Source organism: Pocillopora damicornis, chromosome 5 (assembly GCF_964200805.1).
Source record: "Pocillopora damicornis chromosome 5, jaPocDami1.2, whole genome shotgun sequence".
Classification (NCBI taxonomy): domain Eukaryota; kingdom Metazoa; phylum Cnidaria; class Anthozoa; order Scleractinia; family Pocilloporidae; genus Pocillopora; species Pocillopora damicornis.
In genome coordinates, this window is record NC_142674.1 from 20,605,821 (window position 1) to 20,626,441 (window position 20,621).

General features: G+C 37.2%; 1 long non-coding RNA gene and 1 pseudogene across 2 annotated transcripts; one reads left to right on the forward strand and one right to left on the reverse strand.

The window, feature by feature from the left end:
• Nucleotides 1-714: 714 nt before the first annotated feature.
• LOC149045879 (uncharacterized) lies at nt 715-14,860 on the reverse strand. 2 transcript variants are annotated; one of them, XR_016187010.1, is made up of 8 exons: nt 12,585-14,860; nt 11,936-12,115; nt 11,235-11,428; nt 9,276-9,372; nt 8,105-8,551; nt 4,827-4,929; nt 967-1,065; nt 715-779 (listed from the first exon to the last, which is right to left on the reverse strand). It is a non-coding gene; the product is annotated as an uncharacterized LOC149045879 (long non-coding RNA). The 2 variants fall into 2 exon arrangements; XR_016187009.1 differs by lacking the exon at nt 715-779 and having other exon boundaries at nt 823-1,065.
• Nucleotides 14,861-14,991: 131 nt separating this feature from the next.
• On the forward strand, nt 14,992-17,249 carry LOC149045880 (uncharacterized; annotated as a pseudogene).
• Nucleotides 17,250-20,621: the final 3,372 nt, after the last annotated feature.

Sequence of the window (20,621 nt, forward strand, 5' to 3'; positions counted from 1 at the left end):
TCGTGTTAACTTGTTATTTCGTCAGTCGCCGGCATCTTTTGTTGCTTCACACAGGAAAAACACACGCGACGAAACGTAATGATCAATTTTGTCCTCAATCTCACGCTATAACAGAAAAAGCCTTTGAACATCTGTAAACTCCGAGCGCTTCGCAGTAAGTGATATTTTCAATGAATCTTCGGATTGTTTTCAAGTTCAAGGATTGTAAATTACAATTTTATGAAAAACGAAGGTTGTTCTGTTATTTCAGTGTGAATCCTTGCATGCCTGCCAGTCGCTGGCGCCGCTTGTTGAAACTAAAACGAAAAAAAAACTCTTTTAAGATTATCATTGGCTTCTTTTTCACCCCACCACTATTCTTAGCAACAAAAGTCGCCATTTCGTCTGTTTATTGCTCGCCAAAAACTATAAAATGCACTCAAAAGCCTAAAATCTAAAAAAAGTTTACAGGAATCGACCAATCGAGCGAGCGAGCGAGCGAACGAATGCCATTCCCCACATCGTATCTATAACTCGCTCTTGCGCATGCGCGCAATTCACGAGTTAAAAATGAAGAAAATTGATGACAGAAAATAAATGGCCAGAAAACCTGAAAGAAATCACGAGGCTTATAACAAGTCAGGCTTTCTCACTTAAAATAACTAATCTTATATTAGAATTACAATATGGACTTATGGTAATTAACTTTGACCGCGCACACGTACACACACACATACGCACCTTTGGCAACTTGTGAGGACTGTGTTTACACACACCGCTTGCGGGGACCCCTCCTTCTGCTGGCAGTATCAAAATAAAAACTACGATGTTTGATAGCTTGTTTGCCTTACTCTTTATACACTTGATTAGAATTGAGGAAATTCCAATTTTTTTTGTGGGGACTTCCTTATGGGGACCTGTCCATTACTCAACTTTGCCTACTTGTGGGTACTACTTTTAATATAAGACTTGTGAGGACATACTTACCTAACTTGTGGGGTCTCTGTTTCCACACCCCTCTTATGAGGACCGCCTCTCCTTTTGCTGGAGAAGGCGAAGAAGTTTTGCTGAAGGCCTGGTACTTTCCTGCAGCGGAAGAAAACCCTCGTGATTAAATACTAATAATGAAGGCCCGTTAGCGTAATCGCCTTTGCAGTCGTTGTTTGGTCTTGCAATGGGAGAGAGACTGCACTGCGTGGCGAGACTAAACAACGGCTGCGACGGAGACTACCGCAAGTGTGACACCAATGGAGTTTAGTGTTGCTTAAAACTATTCAGACACCAGTGACAATAGACCAGAAAAACACCTGTGTCTAAATTCATTTCAGATAAATTGAATGGGTCTTTTTTGCTCTTTATTGAAAGAAATTTTTGTCGGAATCTTTTGAAGTTAATACTTTTTTCTCTTTTTACAAAAATGAAAACGTCAGTCACTTAGTGTCCCACCTGAGCTTATCCATCCAAAGAAATAACTTTTGCATGCATAGCATGCCTACAATGAAGGATGACTGCGACTTAAGGAAGCCCAACTGAAAAAATCTCAAAAGTGACCCTTCAATTTGGGATAAAATACTCTTTGCAGGAAAGACCTAATCTTTATCTTTCAAATTCGAAACTCAAACCTGCGGGTATCTTTCTGTGAAGAAGGCAAGAGACAGTTGATATAACTCGAATCCTGTAATGTTTACAACAAAAGTCCAACTGTCACGCTTTCAATAACACCAACTCGACAGTAATGATTTTAGGAAAAGGGCACACAAATATTTATTGTAAAAGCTTTCTGAATTCGGCTTCTTTGATTAAGAGATGGCTTTTCAGTTTGGTGTATGAAAAACCCATGATATTGGCCAACTGGAGGAAAGGCAATACTTGACAAATACAAGTTGAGCACTACAATAGGTACCATTTTGGTAACACACCCTTTTTTTTAACGTCTAATTTGGGGGCTGAGGTTGAACGTTCTTTTTTATGCAATTTGAGTCTGAAAACTTTCTTAAGATGTCCTGAAAGTTTTATTATTACGGACTAAATTCGACCACAATATGAGTTGTTCTTCAGTTTATCGTACAACAGTAAAAACCGCATTCTTAAGTATTTGAGTTTATTGTCCTGTTTGACCACAGTTTAACATTTCTTTTGCCCTTATTTATTCTTCTCCTATTCTTCATTAAAAAAAAGATAAAAAAGATGAGCAAAATGAAAAAGTTTTCAACTGACTCTCAGCCTGGGTATGTTCTGAGAATGTTTTAAAAATTTGGGCTAATCTCAGCCTAAACGTTCCTATTAAAAAAGGTTCTTATAGAAGAAAAAAAAGGATCTAGTACTTGGAACTTAATTAACATTGGCTTCCATCCTACACGTAGCATATATATAAGCCAGACTGGTAAGCCCTCCTCATAATCTTGGAACTTCAGGTGGCTTTTCACAAAAAAAGAAGGCAAGAGAAGTTTGAAGTTAATGGAACTGTAACACTTTAATATAATTTTAAGCAGCGATTTCTTTTTAACTGTCACAGGAGAGTTATCAGCCAAAGCCACTCACGAGTGAGTAGAGCAGATATTCTGCATCCCATGTTGCAGACATCTTTTGAGTGAGATTGGCCATAAAATTGTATGCTAATGGCTACTAAAATTTAACTTAAGACGTAGTTTGGTTGCACAACCCTCTGATGTTGGTTTCACAATGCTTGATCAATAACAGTTCATTTCAACCACTGTAGTTATAAATTTTTTTGTTAAAATCATTATGCAAAACTCTCTCATTGGTTTTGCTTACACTCCAGAAATGAAGCACTCTTAGTTAGTGTATATTAAAATCCACCTCTGGAATTATCAATGATCAAGTGTAAGAGACTTAAAAACCGTAAAAATTCTGGATATAACCCTGAGCTCATAATTTCATAGGAGCTTTTTGTTGTAAAGAAGATATTGACCAATTAAAAACTAGTTAGGCCTACAAATGGATGGCAAATTGCTTCTAATATTTTGCAAAATACATATAACAATACTGCATTGTATATATTTATAACTTAACAAGGCCGGATCAGTGGTTACAAGCTACAATGCAATACTGGCTGAAACTACACCCTTTAACCAAACAGTAATGATATGGATAAAAAAAAGTTCTGTTTAGTCATATTAAGAATATTGGCGGGTATGTAAGGTCTACAGAGCTTACTATCAGGATGTATAGATTTGAGAATTTGGTAGCTTATATTGAGGTTGGGTACTTTAATATAGGCTTATATCCAAATGTTCAGGGTGTGTTTTTTATAACAGTATAACCCAAACATTTGCAGGAGCCTTAGATCCTGGCGGATTATACAATTCACTAAAACTGTAAGCGCAGGGGTATTTATAAGAAGTCTTGGTAGGGCTCACCTTCGGTAACAGTGATTACGTGATGAGAATCTACAGAAACTTTTTAAAATGATTGATAAAATAAAGGGAAGCTCTATTACTTTTGAAGAAAATTTGAGGCAACTGGAACATACTATTTGCCCTTGAATCAGGAGACCCACACAAACTTTGACTATAGGTAATGTTTTTAAATATTGGGAAATGCAAAGCAAAACACTCCTTAACTATCATAATGTTAGCAATTATGTCCAACATCATAACGAATATACTAATTATCTCAGTTGTATTTTGTTGTCCTTGCAGCTCTTGGGGTGAAATTTTAGCAAGGTAACAGGGTAGTCATTACGGGCGGGGGACCAGGGAGTTTCCTTGGCGAATATGAAGTTGACCACTGGCCACTTTCATAGAGGATAGAATAAAAATAGAACCAAAAAGGAAATCCCTAGCTGCTTAATTTCCTGCCTTCTTTCTGTAGTTACCCAAAAACTTGAGATCTTTGTGACAGCCCTGAGATTGGAAGAGTTTGGCAAAACAGTAAGTTACCCTGCACAGGATTAGTTATACTTTGAGATAACAAAAACAGAACGATTCTATTAGTTATACTTAGGGGCGAGAACCTGCTTTTTCTTGTCAATCTGATTTTTCAAAAAGTATTAAACAGCATGCCGGTCATTAAGTTGTTTGTATTTTAAAAGCAAGTGTTGCACTAAATGCACCATTTGCTTTTAAAATACAATTCTAAAAGTTTAGTTTTCTTAATAACGTCATTGTTTGACAAAGTTAAATATGTGATGCCAAACCCTTTCAATTGGTTATATCTTAATACTCCAATCAAGAGCTAAATAAAGCACTCTTAGTTTGTGTAATACTGAAATCTACCTCCATAGTTATCAATGACTGAATTTGAGAAAGTCGAAATAATGTAAAAATTCTGGACACAACCCGAAAATCCTATTTTTAAGGTAGCTTATTTTTAAATTTTGTCCAATTATAAAATTTTGAGTTGGAATTACAAGTGGATAACATATTGATTCTAAGACTTTTAAAAGTTTTGATGTCAATACTACAGTTTATATCATTTTCCACTTGACAAAGCCAATTTAATGGAGGATTGGTGGCTTACACTTTGGGTGGGGTATTTTGGGATTGGCCTATATCCAAAAATTTATGGTAGAATATAACATATTCTATTTGTCGTTGAATCACAGGGTATCCACGCAAACTATGACGGTAAGTTTTTTTTAAAATATTGGAGATGTTTGGAAACAGAAAAATACCCCTTAATTATCATGAATTACTGTTTTTTGTTGTCCTTGCAGCTATTGAGGTTGAATTTTAGCAAGGTATTAAGGGTTGTCATTAAGGGTGGGGACTTTAGCGGCAAGAACCCTCTTTCTCCAATGTCAATATGATTCTTAACAAAATATTTAACAGCATGCCAGTCCCTACCATCTAATGCACCATTTTCTTTTAAAATACAGTTCTTACAGTCCAATTTTCCCGTAAAGCGTCTTTCTCTGACAAATGAACTAGGGTGCTTAAAAAACTGCCTCCTTCTCTTCTTCTGTACATAAAACATGGGCATCTTACTCTGTAAAGAAAATCAAAATAAGCACAACAAGTAAGCTTTCAGCTAAAACTTACTCCTCTTATAATTACAACATTTTCTCTACTTACTCTTTGACTTTGACATTCCCCGGTCCACATTTTCCATGTCCATGTGACTGCTGCGTTTTTCGGGGGGGGGGGGGGGGGGAGAGGGGGGAAGGGGGAGGGTTAATTTCTTTGCAAGTAGTCCCCGTAAGTAACTGTGTATTAGCATGTCGCCACAAGAATGGAAAGTAGTCCCCATAAGTAGTTGTGTGTTAGCATGTCACCATAAGTACGGCAAGTAGTCCACATTAGTAGCTGTGTAGAGCTTTTCCCTTTAAAGTGCCTATGACACGAAATTTTGAAATTTTTTTATTTTGCATCTTCTGGTTGATAGCTGTATTTAAAATTAGAGATCATTAACCATAGCGCTTAGCGGGTTCTCCTTGACCAATTTTTTGGTCCATTGGAAGTACGATTTGGCGGCCAAAAAGTGTCGCCACTAAGCGAGCGGCCAAAATCATGTTATATAGCTGTGACGTAGAAAACTGTGAAGACGCGTAAGCAATTATGGTGGAGAAAGGAGAAATATCATAGAGAGGACGAACATAGTGCGTGGCTGGAGCGCCCAATGATGTTCGCTACAAGAATAATACACATAAACCGGGCAATTATATACACGACTTTCCAAATGACGTAGCTGTATGGCCAAAATGGACGCTTTCGATCGTCGACATCGAGGAGATTCTACTCTTTAATGTCGTCGGCCTTATTCTCCGTACCGGCTTCGAAGACGCCTGTTGCGAACACATACCACAAATAAGGGTAACATAACCGATGAATTCAGCTAAAACGAATGCTGATTAAGGGCCCTGTTTCCACACTATACACGATTGTTCAACATTCTTTCCGGCTGACATTTCGCAAATGAAAAATGGTGAGCTCCTTCTTGATGTTTATTTCACGCGCTTGAGATGTACTCACACTTTTTGTCTTTCCACATGACTACATTTGCGCTTTTCTTATCGTACGAATATCACACCAATTGTAGCTTCCATCGTATTTTGATAAAAGATTTACATCAATTGTAATGAAGTTCAAGCCCTTTCCTGAGCTGACCGATATCCTGTTGCGTGAACAGTGTGCAACCTCTGACGGATAATGGCATAAAAACAAGCTTAAAGGGGCCGTGTATTCTCCTAACCTAGGTTTCCGAAAATCCATCTCACGAGCTATCAATTCCCCCCTACCCTCAAGAAACCAAAAGTAGCAATATTAGCAATTTCATTGGGATAACAGCACCGCAACGATATAAATAAAGAAACACAAATTTTATTGAATTACGGATAGTAACGAATTCAAGTGCCGTATGAAAGTCGATGCGTACGAAATATCCATTAATAATACTGATGTCCGTTATTTCCTTTGTGCGGAATGGGTCATATGGCAATGCTGCACTTAAACTAAATAAGGTTTTTTTCTATTAAAATGCCTATATGAGATTAACTTGAATCAGATGACTATAAACTCACTCGTTTTCCTTTTGGTTTGATCGGCTCGACGACCGTGACCATGGCTTCTGCCTTTGCAATCTATGGGAGAAGGAGCAACTTGGAGTAGAACTGCTCGATTAGTCTTCGGTGGAAAATCATCGTGCCTCGTGATACAACTGATTATTTCTTCAAAAGTTAGCTTTTGGTTTACCAAGGGAATTTCTCTACAGCAACGAAACACTAGAGCACTGACCGAGAGGAACCTAATAATATTGGTCATGAAACGGATGTAAAACAGTCGTTGCCGCATTTAAAAAATTTGCCTATGCTTCACACCCGTGACAAAAAGAATGACATGTTTCTTTATACATGGAGATCATATTATTGATTTCTTTTCACAGCGTGGATTGGCGCCATGGCCATGGGTTCTAATTTTTTTTTGGTCTTATATCAAGTGCATTGTGTGATCGTCTTGGATGCCGTGTTGTGTCCTTTGCTGGTGCGTTACTATCCGTCCCAGGGTTGTTCCTAACCTCCTTCATACAAGAAGCTCATAAATGTATGTTACGGACTTGTATGGGGAGTGGGTTCTAGTTTCTCCTATGTGTCGTCTATCGTTGTCCTGGGTGAATACTTTAATAGAAGGCGCTTGCCAATGGGATTGCATCATGTGGAGGTGGCGTAGGCTCTCTTGTTACCGGGCCGGTCATAAATTACCTACTGGCATCTGTCGGATGGAAACACTCACTAACAATGCTATTGCAACAGAAACGAACAGAGCTATCCACAAAACACAAGCGCAGCAAACTAGACATTCAGTAACGGGAATTTTTGTTCTAATCTTGACCTAAACAATGCAAGCGGGAAACCGCCTTTGTCAGTCTTCGTATAAATCTTCGTTTGATGCAGCGCGTTTCTCCTTCTTAGGGCTGAACCGTGATCGCAACTTTCATTTCTTCTTTATAACTTGAGTACGATGTATTACAACTCTCGGTAGAGCTTACTTAAGGTAGGTAGACATCGCTATCGGTCGTTATTTCAAAATTATTTCAGCGCTGACTTATACAAAATTGCAAGAGATGTGAAAGGTATTTTGGTGTAGACTGAGAGTTTTCACAGTTTTCTACATCATCAGCCGCTAATTCGTTACCAGTCCACGGGACACTTTTAAGACAAAAGCACTTTAGGGCCCGAAAAAAACCGAGTTTTAAGTCTAGGACTATTCTTCAATCGGAATTGGTTTGTACATATGATAAGCTAAATATTTACGCAAAAAAATTCGTGTCATAAGCTCTTTAAGAATGGCAAGCAATTCCCATAACTTGTTGTTTTAGAAATGTCCCCATAAGTATGGCTCGTAGTCCCCATAAGTAATTGTTTGAGCATGCATATCCCCTTATGCACGGGAATCTACGAACGCGTGGCTGCCACTTTGAAAAAGTGACCGATGTACCTTGGGACGAGGTTGGCAGCTAAGCATGAAGCGGTCTAGGATCACTTCCTAGTGTAGTTCAACTTGGTAAGCGACCGATCTTTCTTCTCTCTTTTTTAACATAGTTAGCACCTTAAACGTGTTTGTAAAGAACAAAAAAATGTGTAGTTTATGGCTCTCAAGAACAATATAGACAGAAGAACAAGAGAAATTAGTTATGAAATTGAAACCACCTACAATCTTGTACTCACCATTTCAGTCATTTTCCGCCAGTGTTTTCCTTGTGAACTTTCTTGTTTCACCTTGACCGACTGTAAGAAGAAGCTTGCTCACTTTGGAAATTTCAACTGCAGATTCGTGAAGACAGTAGAAGTCTCCATGCACTTGGATTTCATGACCAAGGTGTCTTGCTTAGTCGGTATACCTCTGTTCCTTTGAGAGAGACTACTTGGGAAATGGTCGCCATATACTTTCTGAGTTTGGTACTGGCTATCTCTGTAAGGTTTGACAGAGGTAGGCCGCCTTCCATAGCAAATTTGACTGTCTATTTGACCTAGCAACTATTAAATGGATTTTCATCTGGAATACCCACGGCTTTCCTTGTCTTGTTGAGGAGGTCGATGCTGTTTTTCACCTCAGGTGTCAAAATTACTGTTACAGTCCTGCCCCACTTACTACGAATCTCAACTATGTCTGATCTGTTTTAAAAATATGATAATTAAAACATAAATTACGTTTACTCAAACAATATTTTACAAACTCAAATTATAGAAATTCCCCCCAAGGTATTAAAATATAAAAAATGAAACAGAAATATTTTCTTTTTAATGGCCCAAAAAGGCATTGTTAGCATCAGAAAAACACGTCATTATGCTGAACTTTTTGAAGACTTCATAAAATGTTCTCACTGTCTTTGCTGTAATTGTGATATCATGACATCAGGATGTGCAATGTGTTACCCAGTCAGGGTTGATGAAAATACCAAGGAGAAGGGGGCAAGGCTAAAAAGAATGACTTTCCGGATTTAATTTAGAAATTATAAAAGCTAAAATAGGCAAAAAAAAAATAAAGAACCAAAAAAAAAGGAAAAACCAAAAAAGTATCGATGCAACAGCATGAGACTCTTCAATATTATAGTACATTTTTGCAATCATAATATTATCATTCCACAGATTTAGCCACCAGTTAGATCTACCCTTCCTGGTTTCATTTTTGTTGTCAGGCAATGTTTTTGGTCAGTCAGTTTGAGTGTCTTAAAGAAGCTCAATTCCAGAATTTTCATGACATTTTCCTTGATAACTGGAGACTTTGTTGAAGTAGGAGATGAAAATACGACTTAATTAGGGTTTGGACTAAGATAGGGCAAGCATGCTATGTTATAAGCATGTTTAAAAGTATTATTATCATAATAACCATTATTACCTGACACAGAATGAAGGACTTTTTCAGGTGCATTGCTCTGCGATGCATTATTCCACCGTGGTAAGAAGAAGGAACTGGAGATGTAGATTTCTTTCCCCTTTGAATTCAAGAGGAAAAATAGTGAGTTATGCTGAAAGTCTTGTTTATGGCAAGACTGGAACAAATAAAAAAAAGCTTAATTACTATAACTTGAAACTTCTAAGTTAGGAAAGCATTATAAATATATATGCCCCAGTGGGAAAAAGAAGTTGATGAGAGATTCCTAGGCCCAGTTGTTCAAAGGCCAATAAGCATTAACCCAAGGTCAAATTTTTATCCAAGCTTCTTTATTCCTTCTTTCAAAAGCCTTTTTTGGATAATCTTCTCTTTTCTTTTCATTGCATCCAATTTTTAAATTGGAGACAAAAAGAATTGTATTGAATTTTCATTTAAAGCTTTCAGATCTGGAACCAGATTTCACACTAAGCCTGGATTATCTAAACCTAGCTTTGAACAACTCAACCCGAAAAAGGATTTGGAAACCCCCCCCCCCCCCCCCCCTTACAGAAATTCTTTGCAATAAGGGAGCATGATCAGTTCAGTATACAAAAGTGTAAGTAAGTGAGAGTAGAACATGACCTGTCTATGGAAATTTGACTGAAGCAGTTATACAAAATGGCAACGTTGGTTGAGCAAGGACAACTACTGTGGAACTGAATGGCCAGATTAAGAGATGATCATATTGTTCGAGATACGGGCCAGACAAAAATCACTCCAAATTAAAACAATCCAACCAGTCAATAAAATAAATCTGAGTAGTTTAGGATTGATCACTAATTGTGTTATTGTACTAGTTAGATGTTTCTTTCCAGTTTGTATCTCCCTTACAATGCCATTTCGTAAAATGATACTCTCTGATAGACCTGTGTGGCAAGTGGTCGCTTATTTCAGCATAACAAGTTCCTTTTCCTTCAAAATATGTCAGGTAATTGCTTTATATGTGGCTATCAATATAAATTTAGTGACTACCTTTAAATTAAGCCAAATTGAAAGGCAGAGACTCTAATTATTCGATTGCTTTGTAATTCGCTTTATCGTTTACCCAGCATTCCTTATCACACAACCCAAGTTTCCACTCGTGAAATTGCTGTAAGGAGTCTGCAGATATTTAGTTATTCTGATTCATGGAGGAAACATCCTTAGTTGTTATGATAGTTATCTGGAATTGTTCATTAACATCAGCCATGTTGTTGCTCTCGTTCATATTTTGTTCTTTGTTGCGTTGCACCTTACTCTCAACTTTGCCATCTTTTACTGGCATCTTACCTTCATTAACTACATGGTTAAGAAAAAGGAATGTAACAGTTTTTTTCTTGTTTTGTGATAATCATTATTTCTTAGTAGAGCCAAACTTCATTTAATAACTTCAACTCTTCTATGTCAAAACCACCATCTTTTGACGCATTAGTTCCTGGGAGTTTTGTCTGAGAATATCTTTTGAAGCTATTCAAACCGTTTCTTTTAGTCACTTTGAGGGTCTGAAGAGCGAAATTGTCCAAAACACCGTTTATAGATACTGTTCTTTCAGATGCAAATCATAAGCTTCCGCAGTTTGGTTATGCACAAAAAGCAGTCTTACACCTTTTGTTTTTCCTCCTCCCCTTTTCTTGCACTTTTCTTACACCACTGTTTTACTTTTAGCCGTGGTAGTAATAGTTCATTGTTTTTATGATTTTTAAGGCTTTTGTTTGGTTGTAACTTACCTTTGACGTTGGAAGAGAATGTATAATGATATTTATGAAGACATTTGAAATGGCAAAAGCCACTTGCAAAAAACTCAGTGGGGATTTAATATTGGAAAACTATTTCTGTAACATCAAAAAATATCTCTCATTTTCCAAAGAGCCCTAAGAATTGATGGGCTCAGAGTGTAAGGGACATCTGCAGTTTATATAATAGAGGGTGTTTGTATGTACATACCAGTTTCCAAGGAGTCTGTAAATAGACAGTCATTGATCTGATTCAGGGAGTAAATCTCTTCAGAATTTGTTGTTACATCTATGTGGAAACTTTCATCATTGTCAGGACTGCTGTTGCCCTTGTTCATATTTTCTTCTTTTTTGTGTTGCACCTTACTGTCCCATTCTTTAGTCCATCTGCCTTGCTCTCATTACCTATGTGGTTAAGAAAAAGAAATGTGTAGAGTTTTGCTAATTTGTGTGAAACCAGGAATGAATAATTGGAGCCATCATCATAATCATTGTCGTCATCATTTGAAGTATTATTAAAAAAATAACTTTTAGATTGTTTTGACCAAGGATGGTATGAGTTGTCATGATATCTAAACAGATTGTATGGTATTTTCAACATTCATGTTAAGAGAGATTAATATACGTAATCATAACAGGACTGAAACGGTTTGCATTTGAGTAAATCTAATTCTGGAATGGAGAATTAAATGTTATAATTTTTTATCCTAAGGGCTATGAATGTTCCCCTAAAAAAACAAAACAAAACAAGAAAAAAAAAACGAAATTATCTTTAGAAGAGATGGGGCAAACACCCTGATAGCTCATGGGGTCCGTTACACTGAAACACAAGCAAAGAAAAGAGTTGCTGCAGTTCTGTTAAGTATGACACAAGTCTCCCAAAACAAGTTATTAATGGTTAGGTTGCAATACCTTTTAGCTTTCGCCAGGGAAGATCTCTAACTTCATTGTCACAGTGTAGACCTTCACCGTTCCGAAGTCCACAAAGGGCAAGGCACACTTTGTCTTCACCGTTAATCTTTCTCATTTGCTTTATTTAATGGATTATCGTTTTTTAGTCTTCCAAGTCCAGCAGAGAATGTTGCATCAAGGCTAGAAAATCCACAAAAATCAGTTATACTTGGAAAAGAGCAGTCTCAATTTGTTCCTTGTAAAAGTGTAGTGTAAGGTTTGATGACTTAGTTTCAGTTCTTCCTTTGGTTGTGTGGCGCAGACCAAGCCCATCTAAAATTACACAACTACTTTATTTACAATGAAACTTAAATGCAACTCATGATAAAGCCAAAAAAGTGCAAAAAAAGTACCATATATTTTGATGGTAATTTTATTTCATTTGGAGTAATATGCAAATGATGACAAATCATGAAGCACATTACACACAAAATAGTATGTATTTCAGTATCAGTGATTAACAATCTCATGAAGCCTATTTGAATTCATTCAGGTCGATTTGTGTACAGTAGTCTTAGGACAGCCTCCCCCACTACCTTAAAATCTTTTTTGTTTAACTTAGCGCTTACGGTTAGTGACGTTTTACTATATTATAATTAAAATAACTTACCATAAACACAGGAATCCATCCTTAAAAAAGAAGAGAAAGCTTCTTATTTCTTCCACATGCAAATCTTCTCTTTGATAACCTTCATCCTCTGAGACAAGTTCCCCTTTATATTGAAGAGGGAGATCACCCTTTGAAAACTTCTCTGTTGGAACACACCTCACCCTTAAAACAAAATTATACCAAATCCGTTGATCATTTTGCTTCCCTTTTTGTGGCTACTTCCTCCTGTGGGAGGCAAATCCATATATATTATCGAAATGAGTAAGTAGCTGTAAATGAGTTAATCACTTTTAGCCTTAACCCCTTAACTCCCAAGATCTGATTGGTAATTCTCCCTTCTAGCTGCTACACATATCCTTGCAAATTAGTTGTGAGAATTTGGTGTTAGATCAGGACAACAACTTCTACCTGATAAGTTTGAATATTCTCATGAGCTGTTTGCAAGATAATATAAGGACATTATCGGGAGAAATTTCATGTTGATCACTTCTGGGAGTTAAAGGGTTAGAGATAGAACAGTTAGGTTCTCGAGCTAGCCCCTATAAATTTACCGATATTATTATCTTTATTATGATTATTTGTTACCATTTAGTTATTGCCTGAATGTCAGTCAATCACTATATTCGCGAATCATCTTTCTCTCCACAAACAGGGTACTCATAGATACGTGGGTTACGGCAGTTTACTGTTTTACATGTGAATGGAAATTTTCTGCAACACTACATTCGAGCATCATGATACAACCCCTAGTTATCTTCAATGTTATAAAAGTCATACTATATCAGTGGCCACATGCAAGGTTAGGCTGCCTATTTTTTAAGCTAGCAAGAAAAGTAATGTAATTGCCTTTCCATGGTCTATTAGTAATTTCCAAAGCGTTCCAATTTTCTAAAGCTGACCCTCTTCGTCTAAACCATTCTAATAATATTGTTGTTTTGGTATTGTTCTCTTTTGTTTGCTCTATCTGTGTCACACATATTACCTTTGGCTACGGTTTTAGTCGAACAGTTTTTCCCTGGACACAATAAGATGTACGAGGAAGTTTAGCATAAAATAGAGTCTGAAAGGGATTGTAGTCTAATGATCTTGGATTAAGAGGAAGAAGGAGTTTTGTTGCAGTTCCATGTCACCTATATGCGGGGTAGCTGTAAAGTACATTGAATTGCCTTTAGTTGGGGATCTGAGAGTCTGACAAAACCGATGTACCTCCCTCGGTCATTCTTTGTTGTAAAGGACTGCTACCAAATAAATAAACAAACTGATAAAAAATACATAACCACAAAATTTTTAAGATCAATAAATTTACACTATTTTTTAAGTTGTGGAGTATTCCGAAGGACGCATTCTTTTGATTTCTTAAATCTGAAAAGGCCGCCCTTTTCCTCCAAAAATCCCCAAAAACGGGCCTACGCCAACTTTAAAATCATATATGGAAATGTTGCAACAGTTTCATGAATCTTTCCCGGTAGTGACAAAATCTCTACTGTGATCCGCATGATTCTGACCTTCCCATAGCAAATAGCAGCAGACGTTTCTTTCTCGCGGGCCGGGCAAAAGACAACAAACGCCCTATTCACGTACATTTTGTAAATTTTTCCAATTAAAAAAAAAAAAAAAAAAGTAGCAAACATTTGTCCAATGAATTTACCGTTCCTTTGCTTTTCCTAAAAGATGGCAAGTTGTTTGAGCCCTTTTTTCACTCGAACACAACAGACAAATTTTTAAAATAAACTTCAGTGTTCTACAAAGCTGCACTTCATCGCATAAATTCATAATCATAGTAAAAGGTGATAAGATAACGCGGGTAATTTTATTTTTAGATTATGAGGGGACTCTGTGAATTACTATGACGCTATATCCACAAAAAGATTACCCCGATTGGCGCCCGTTTTCCAGCAAGGCTTCATTAACTTAATTCACAAATAAATCACATCAAAGGAACGTTTTACTTACGCCGTCTTGAGAAATTTTGCGTCCTTGGGCCGATTTGTACAGATCAATTTTTGGCCCCTCAATAATTTCCCGCCAATTTATTCCCTGTCAAATTTCTTGGTCACTTTCCCCCACACGATTCCATCGAAATGCTGTCGCTCTCCTTAGCAAAGTTTTAACCCTTAAATTTATATTTGGTAAACATTGTGATCATCGTATTTACACTTTTCGCCGAGTGATCAGTGATTAAGAACGGGGACCTTCTCAAATAGATAAATCCGTCTTTTCGTCTCAATTTTACCCAAATTTCTTACTCGACCAACTAAGTAACTTTCTGTACGGCAAATTCTGTTAAACTAAGTTCATTATTTAAAAAAAAAGAATTCGATAGCTTCAAATAGGGTCCTTTCGACATTCTCGGACGCGTGTTCCTGAGAACTAGAAACCAACATGTGAACGAGGCTTAGAGGACAAAATGGATGCCAGCTCTGGTGCAGGCATCTTCAGCACTAAACCAGTTCCTTGGTTAAAAGAATATTTAAAACAAAGAGGCATTCAAAGCTCGGGAAAGCGCAAGAATGAACTAGTAGAACTTTGTGTAAAAAGTGAGGAGATAAAAGTCCCGAAAATCTCAGAAAAAGAAGAGCCAGTCGATCCAGCAATTTCAATGAAAGAGCAACTGAAAACTAACAATGAAGGGTACTTGGCCAATCCGTTGAACAAAGAAAATCAGGCTTTTGGTAAATGGACCCACAATTTTTCGGAAGTACCAGACTTTAGATTTCCTGATCTTTTTAATTATCTAGTGGGAAAGGATCCCGGGTATAACGCCGAAAGCCTAAAAAGTTACAAATCTCTTCTGGGATACAAGTTGTACTTCGATGGACACGTAGAAGACCTTTGTTACCATCCGCCACAATCTAGTGCCAGCAGTTACAGTTATTTTCTGTTTGCTGTAAAGCCAACTGAAAGGTCCAAGGCTGACGATGGGTCAGCAACATATAAGGGTTTTTTTTATTTTAAAGAAGGATGGAAGTGTGCATTCAGCCTACTGCCCATGCAAAGGAGGGTATGTATTTTCATTTACTCTTACTATAAGGTAATTAGCCTTAAGATGTACAATGAGCCACAGTCATTTGAAATATATACGAGCTAAAAGTCTAAAATGAGAGATGTATGTTCACCTGTTATGATCAGCTGATGAATTGCTGGACTATTTTTAATGTTAATGTAAACAACATACAGATATGCTATATATGAAATACATTAATTAAAAAAAACCCAGCTAACTAAATGAATAAATAAAAAATGAAACTTGTGTGATAATGTATCACTACTAACTTTCAAAGAAAAAAAATTAAGTTATTGGCTACATTTCAGTGTACCAAATGTTTCACTCTGCTATAAGATTAATATACAGAAAAAACAAGCAGATGACTGAAAATCACTTGCTTTTTTGATCATTTTATTTGTGTGAGGACAATGTTTAATAAATATCAGTCATCTTGGCCTCTATTTGATAGGGCAGATGGAGGTTGTCGCCACATAGCTGCAGCACTGTTTGATCTGGAAGCAAGCGTACGATTCAATGATCTCCAGTCATGTACATCAGGACAATGCATGTGGAAAAAGAAAGGAAAGAGAAATGAGGTAAGTTTGCCTATTCAGGAGCTACAAACAAATAGTGGTGGCTATGGTGTGACAGTAAAAGACTCTGCAAAGCCAAGAGATTTTAATCCACTTTGTATTCCTTATGACCTAGCTGAATTAGAACAACAGTTCAAAGCTGGGTTGCTGGAAACATTCCCAGGTTCTTCAGCTCTCCCTTTCTTACATTCAGCTGAAGAACCAGGGCAAACAGAGGAAGAAATCAGGGCTTTGATAAGTGATGATTTAAATGTCAGTAAACAAGAAAGTGTTCAAAGTGTTGATGTTTATTCAATGAGTGATTACGCTAAAGTGTTTGTTTCTGTTAATATTGAAAAAGTGACACCTACAGTCTCTACAGAACTTGCAACTGAGTTCCTTGAGTCTATTTCATTTAATGAAGCGCAAGCAGAAATGATCAACAAAAAGACTGTCAATCAATCCCAGTCCCAATTTTGGTTTGATCAAAGGGCAGGAAGAATTACAGCTTCCTCATTTTACACCATGTGCCACCTCAGAGAGAGCACAGACAAGAGAAACACTGTGAAGCATCTTATGAATTACTGTCCAATTGCTGAAGATGCAATGCCAAAACAGTTAACATGGGGTCATGAAAAGGAAAAGAAAGCACTTGATCTCTACATTAAAAAACAAAAGAGAAACCATGAGAAGTTGTCAATAAAAAACAGTGGACTAATAGTAAACACACTATGGCCCTTCTTGGGAGCCAGTCCTGATGGTGTCAGGATTTGTGAGTGCTGTCAGAAGAAGTTAATTGAAATTAAGAGCATGTATGCAAAAAGAAATCTCCCTCCACAGGTTGCAGCTGAGGAGAAGCTCATGTTTGTTGGTGACAAATATATACTAAAAAAAGAAACAAAATGGAACTATCAAATTCAGGGTCTGATGGGAATAACAGGGATTCATTGCTGTGATCTAGTTATTTATACCTTCAAAGGAATATTGATTATCAATGTCAAGTTTGACAATGAGTTGTGGAACGAAATGCTTGAGAAGCTGAGAAACTTTTTCTTAAAATACATAGTTCAGGAACTCTTTCACCATGACATACTTAAATCATTATAAGGGACTATCATTGGTGGTGAATGCTGATCCTCAATGCTGGATAATTGCTTTGAATACCTATCAAGAAACTTTTTGCAATCTCCTGTAAGGCTATCTAATTTCACTGGAAGTTGAAACACGGCTTCTACTAATTAATCGATTCTAAGATTAACTTCGAGGACTAGATGCTGGAAAAACGCTCAAAAATTTATTTGAAAGCAAATTTTCATCAATAGCTGAAATTGTAGAATTTTTGAACAGAAATCGGTAAAGAAGGAAAAAGAGCTCGGAGCCGAATTGATAAATATCTTAGCTTTTGAGGAGAAAACCAAATTGAAATAGAGCGGTCCTACGTTGCTGCTTTTCAAGTTTTCTCTGGAATTCATTTTCTTAAAAATGTACCTACGTGTATAGGTCGGGTAGTTTGTTCATTTTCTTTCTCTTCTTTTTCGGTAAAAATAAGACTTTTTTGCTATTCGGCCTGATAATCATCTGTCCTAGCTCTTGAGGCTAAAAAACCCAAGAAGTATTTTTCAAACATTGGTGTCTCTCTAAATCGTTTCTATATCCATTATAAGTCTTATACTCTGATAATAGTCGTTTTCTAAATTTGAACGTTTTTAGGTAATTTCAACAACACTCTTGAGGTCTGACTGCTGAAGTTCCAAGCCCTAAGACCAAACTCAAAATGCCACCAAAATTGGCAGTATCTATTTGTACTCATGGGTGGAGAGGAACAGTATCTATTTATACTCCTGGGTGGAGAGGAACAGTATCCATTCATACCCTTAGGTGGAGAGGGACAGTATCTATTTATACTTTTGGGTGGAGAGGGACAGTATCCATTCATACTCTTGAGTGGAGGGGGACAGTATCCATTTATGCACCTGGATGGAGATGGATAGTACCCATTCATACTTCTGGGTAAGGAGGGACAGTATCTATTTTTACTCATGGGTGAAGACGCACTGTAAGAATTTAAGAGCTTTGCCCAAGAACTCAATACAATGCCCTGGCCAGGCCTTGAACCCGACCCTTAAGATCAACCGCGTTTACCGTAGAGAGGATGGGAGCTTGCGGTCAGGTTCTCTTGATTAGCGTCGCAGGACGCGCGTTTCTTAGTCTGCCGTAAGATTTGAGAATAGCTGTATTTGCAGGGCTAGTATCTCAACTTCGCAAAGATATGGTAGACGACTCTTAGACTATTAACAACTGGTGACTTTGAGCAGTGTTACTTTTATGAGTAAAAGAGAGAAAAATACATCTAGGAAAAAAAATGGAGTGAGAGATGATCATGCGCACCTTTGATTTTTGTCTCAAGTTTTGTCATCGAACGCTATTTTCGCCTCACCCCCTCCCCCCAACCTATCTACTCACCGAACCAAACCGATAGGGGTTTATTTCAGTCTTCCCACTTGTTTGAAACTAGGTGTTTTGTTAAGGTCGTCTCAATAGGTTTACATAATAATAATGACAATCTTTAATGAGGAAACTTTTTCACTAAAAAGTGGTTTACAAAAAGGACCTCGAAAATTAAAAATTAAAAATTTACAATGAATAAAAATGCCAAAAGATGCTACTAAAAACTAATGTATCTTATGTGTAATACAAAACTTAAATCAATGAATTAAAAATCTGACGCTTCAAAATATTTACATTATCAGAGGCTCGTATAGTTTTGTCCAGCGAGTTAAAATCACTTACAGCATGATAGCCAGTTCTTTGTTTACCCCAGTTTCTTTTAACGGATGGAATTTTGAGGTTTGCTTTATTTCTTGTGTTGTAACTGTGCTGTTCTTGCTGAGTGACTAATGTTAATTCGTGATGCGTGAGACCATTAAGACATTTATATACATGTACGCATCGGCGCTGGAAGCGCCTTTTTTCTAGTGTTAACCACTTCAGTGTAGTTAACGCATCAGACGCAGAGGAATACAGACATGATCTACACAGCAGTGCTATCTCTTTTGAGCTTAGTTTCTCAGATTTGTTTGTTTTGTTTGTTTTGTTGTTTTGTTTTCTAAATTATCCTTCGTTGGGAAGATAAAGAGATCCGATCGGGCGGACTGTGGTTTTCATATAAGTACTTATCTGTCTTGCAACACACAAGAAATGAACGAAATCTGTCTCTTGAGCGCTCTTACGAAGAAACGCGGGCGCTTTCAGGAAAGTTCAAAATAACGTTTTCGTGTAAAGTCTTCGTGATAAGTTTTGCTCGTGTTTTTAAAACACAAATTTTCATTGAAAAGTGGCGCACTTGACCCACACGTCTTGCATGACGTTTCAAACGAATATGGAAACGAGCTCTTAGCCTCAAATGACACGGAACAACCAGTAGGTAACAGCACAAAGTAGTACTGACACAATTTCGAAAAAACAACAACAACAACAACAACAACAAAAACGACAAAAAATCGAGTAATTTTATCAAAGACCAAATATTTCACGAGCCCGTAGCAAATAACGAGTGCAATTTGTAGTTTTTGAAAAATTTTCAAGTGCCCCTTTACAAGAAACTGCACGAGAAATCATGTTGTCACCTAGTAATAATATACATGAAAAAGGTATCTCTCAAAGGCAAAGCAAACGAAATTTTGACAGCGTGCGCGCTAGCTGTAATTTGTATTCATGTTTCAGCTTTGAACTCGTGTTACATGACAAATGCACTTGACTTCAGCCAATCAGAAACGCGTAAATTCTTCGTGTATATTTTTAGTATAGGTAACAACATGGTTTCGAGTGCAATTTGGTGTTAGCAAGCACAAGTAAATTTTTCAAAGACAACAAATTGCATTCGTGTTACAACTTTGCACTCGCATTACATGAAAAATGGTCTTGTTTTCAGCCAATCAGACGTGCGTAATTTTTCAGGTATATTATTACACGCAGGCAGAGAGTGAGATTTCGGATCAAGTTACCGACGAATAAACACCGACCCGACAAAAAGCAAAAGGAAAGGCAAATGAGAGGTTTGTAAGCATGCCAAGCGCCAAAAAGCAAAGAAAGCACTTGACTATGTCTCGTGTTTCCCCCTTTGTGCTCCAGCTGCTTGCTGCTGCTTTACAAGAAAACAAAGCTTCTTCATTTGTTAAAGTCACTCATTCACGCTTGAAATTATTGTCATTTGAAATATTTGTTGTTCTCGGCCAGATAGAGGCTAATTTCCACTATTTCACATTTTATCTGCACTCTGCTGTAGTTTTGAGAAATGAATACATCAGATGATAAAGTGGGAAATATTCCGCTTTTGTTTTCAATTTCTGATTGGTCCATTCTTTTTTGAAACCAATGACTGGCAGAGTAACAACAGAGTAGTTCCGAGGCAAGAAAAACATTAGCTGATGCATATACTTAAAACTTTCTTGGATCCCGAGGACTTCCGGTTCAGAATCT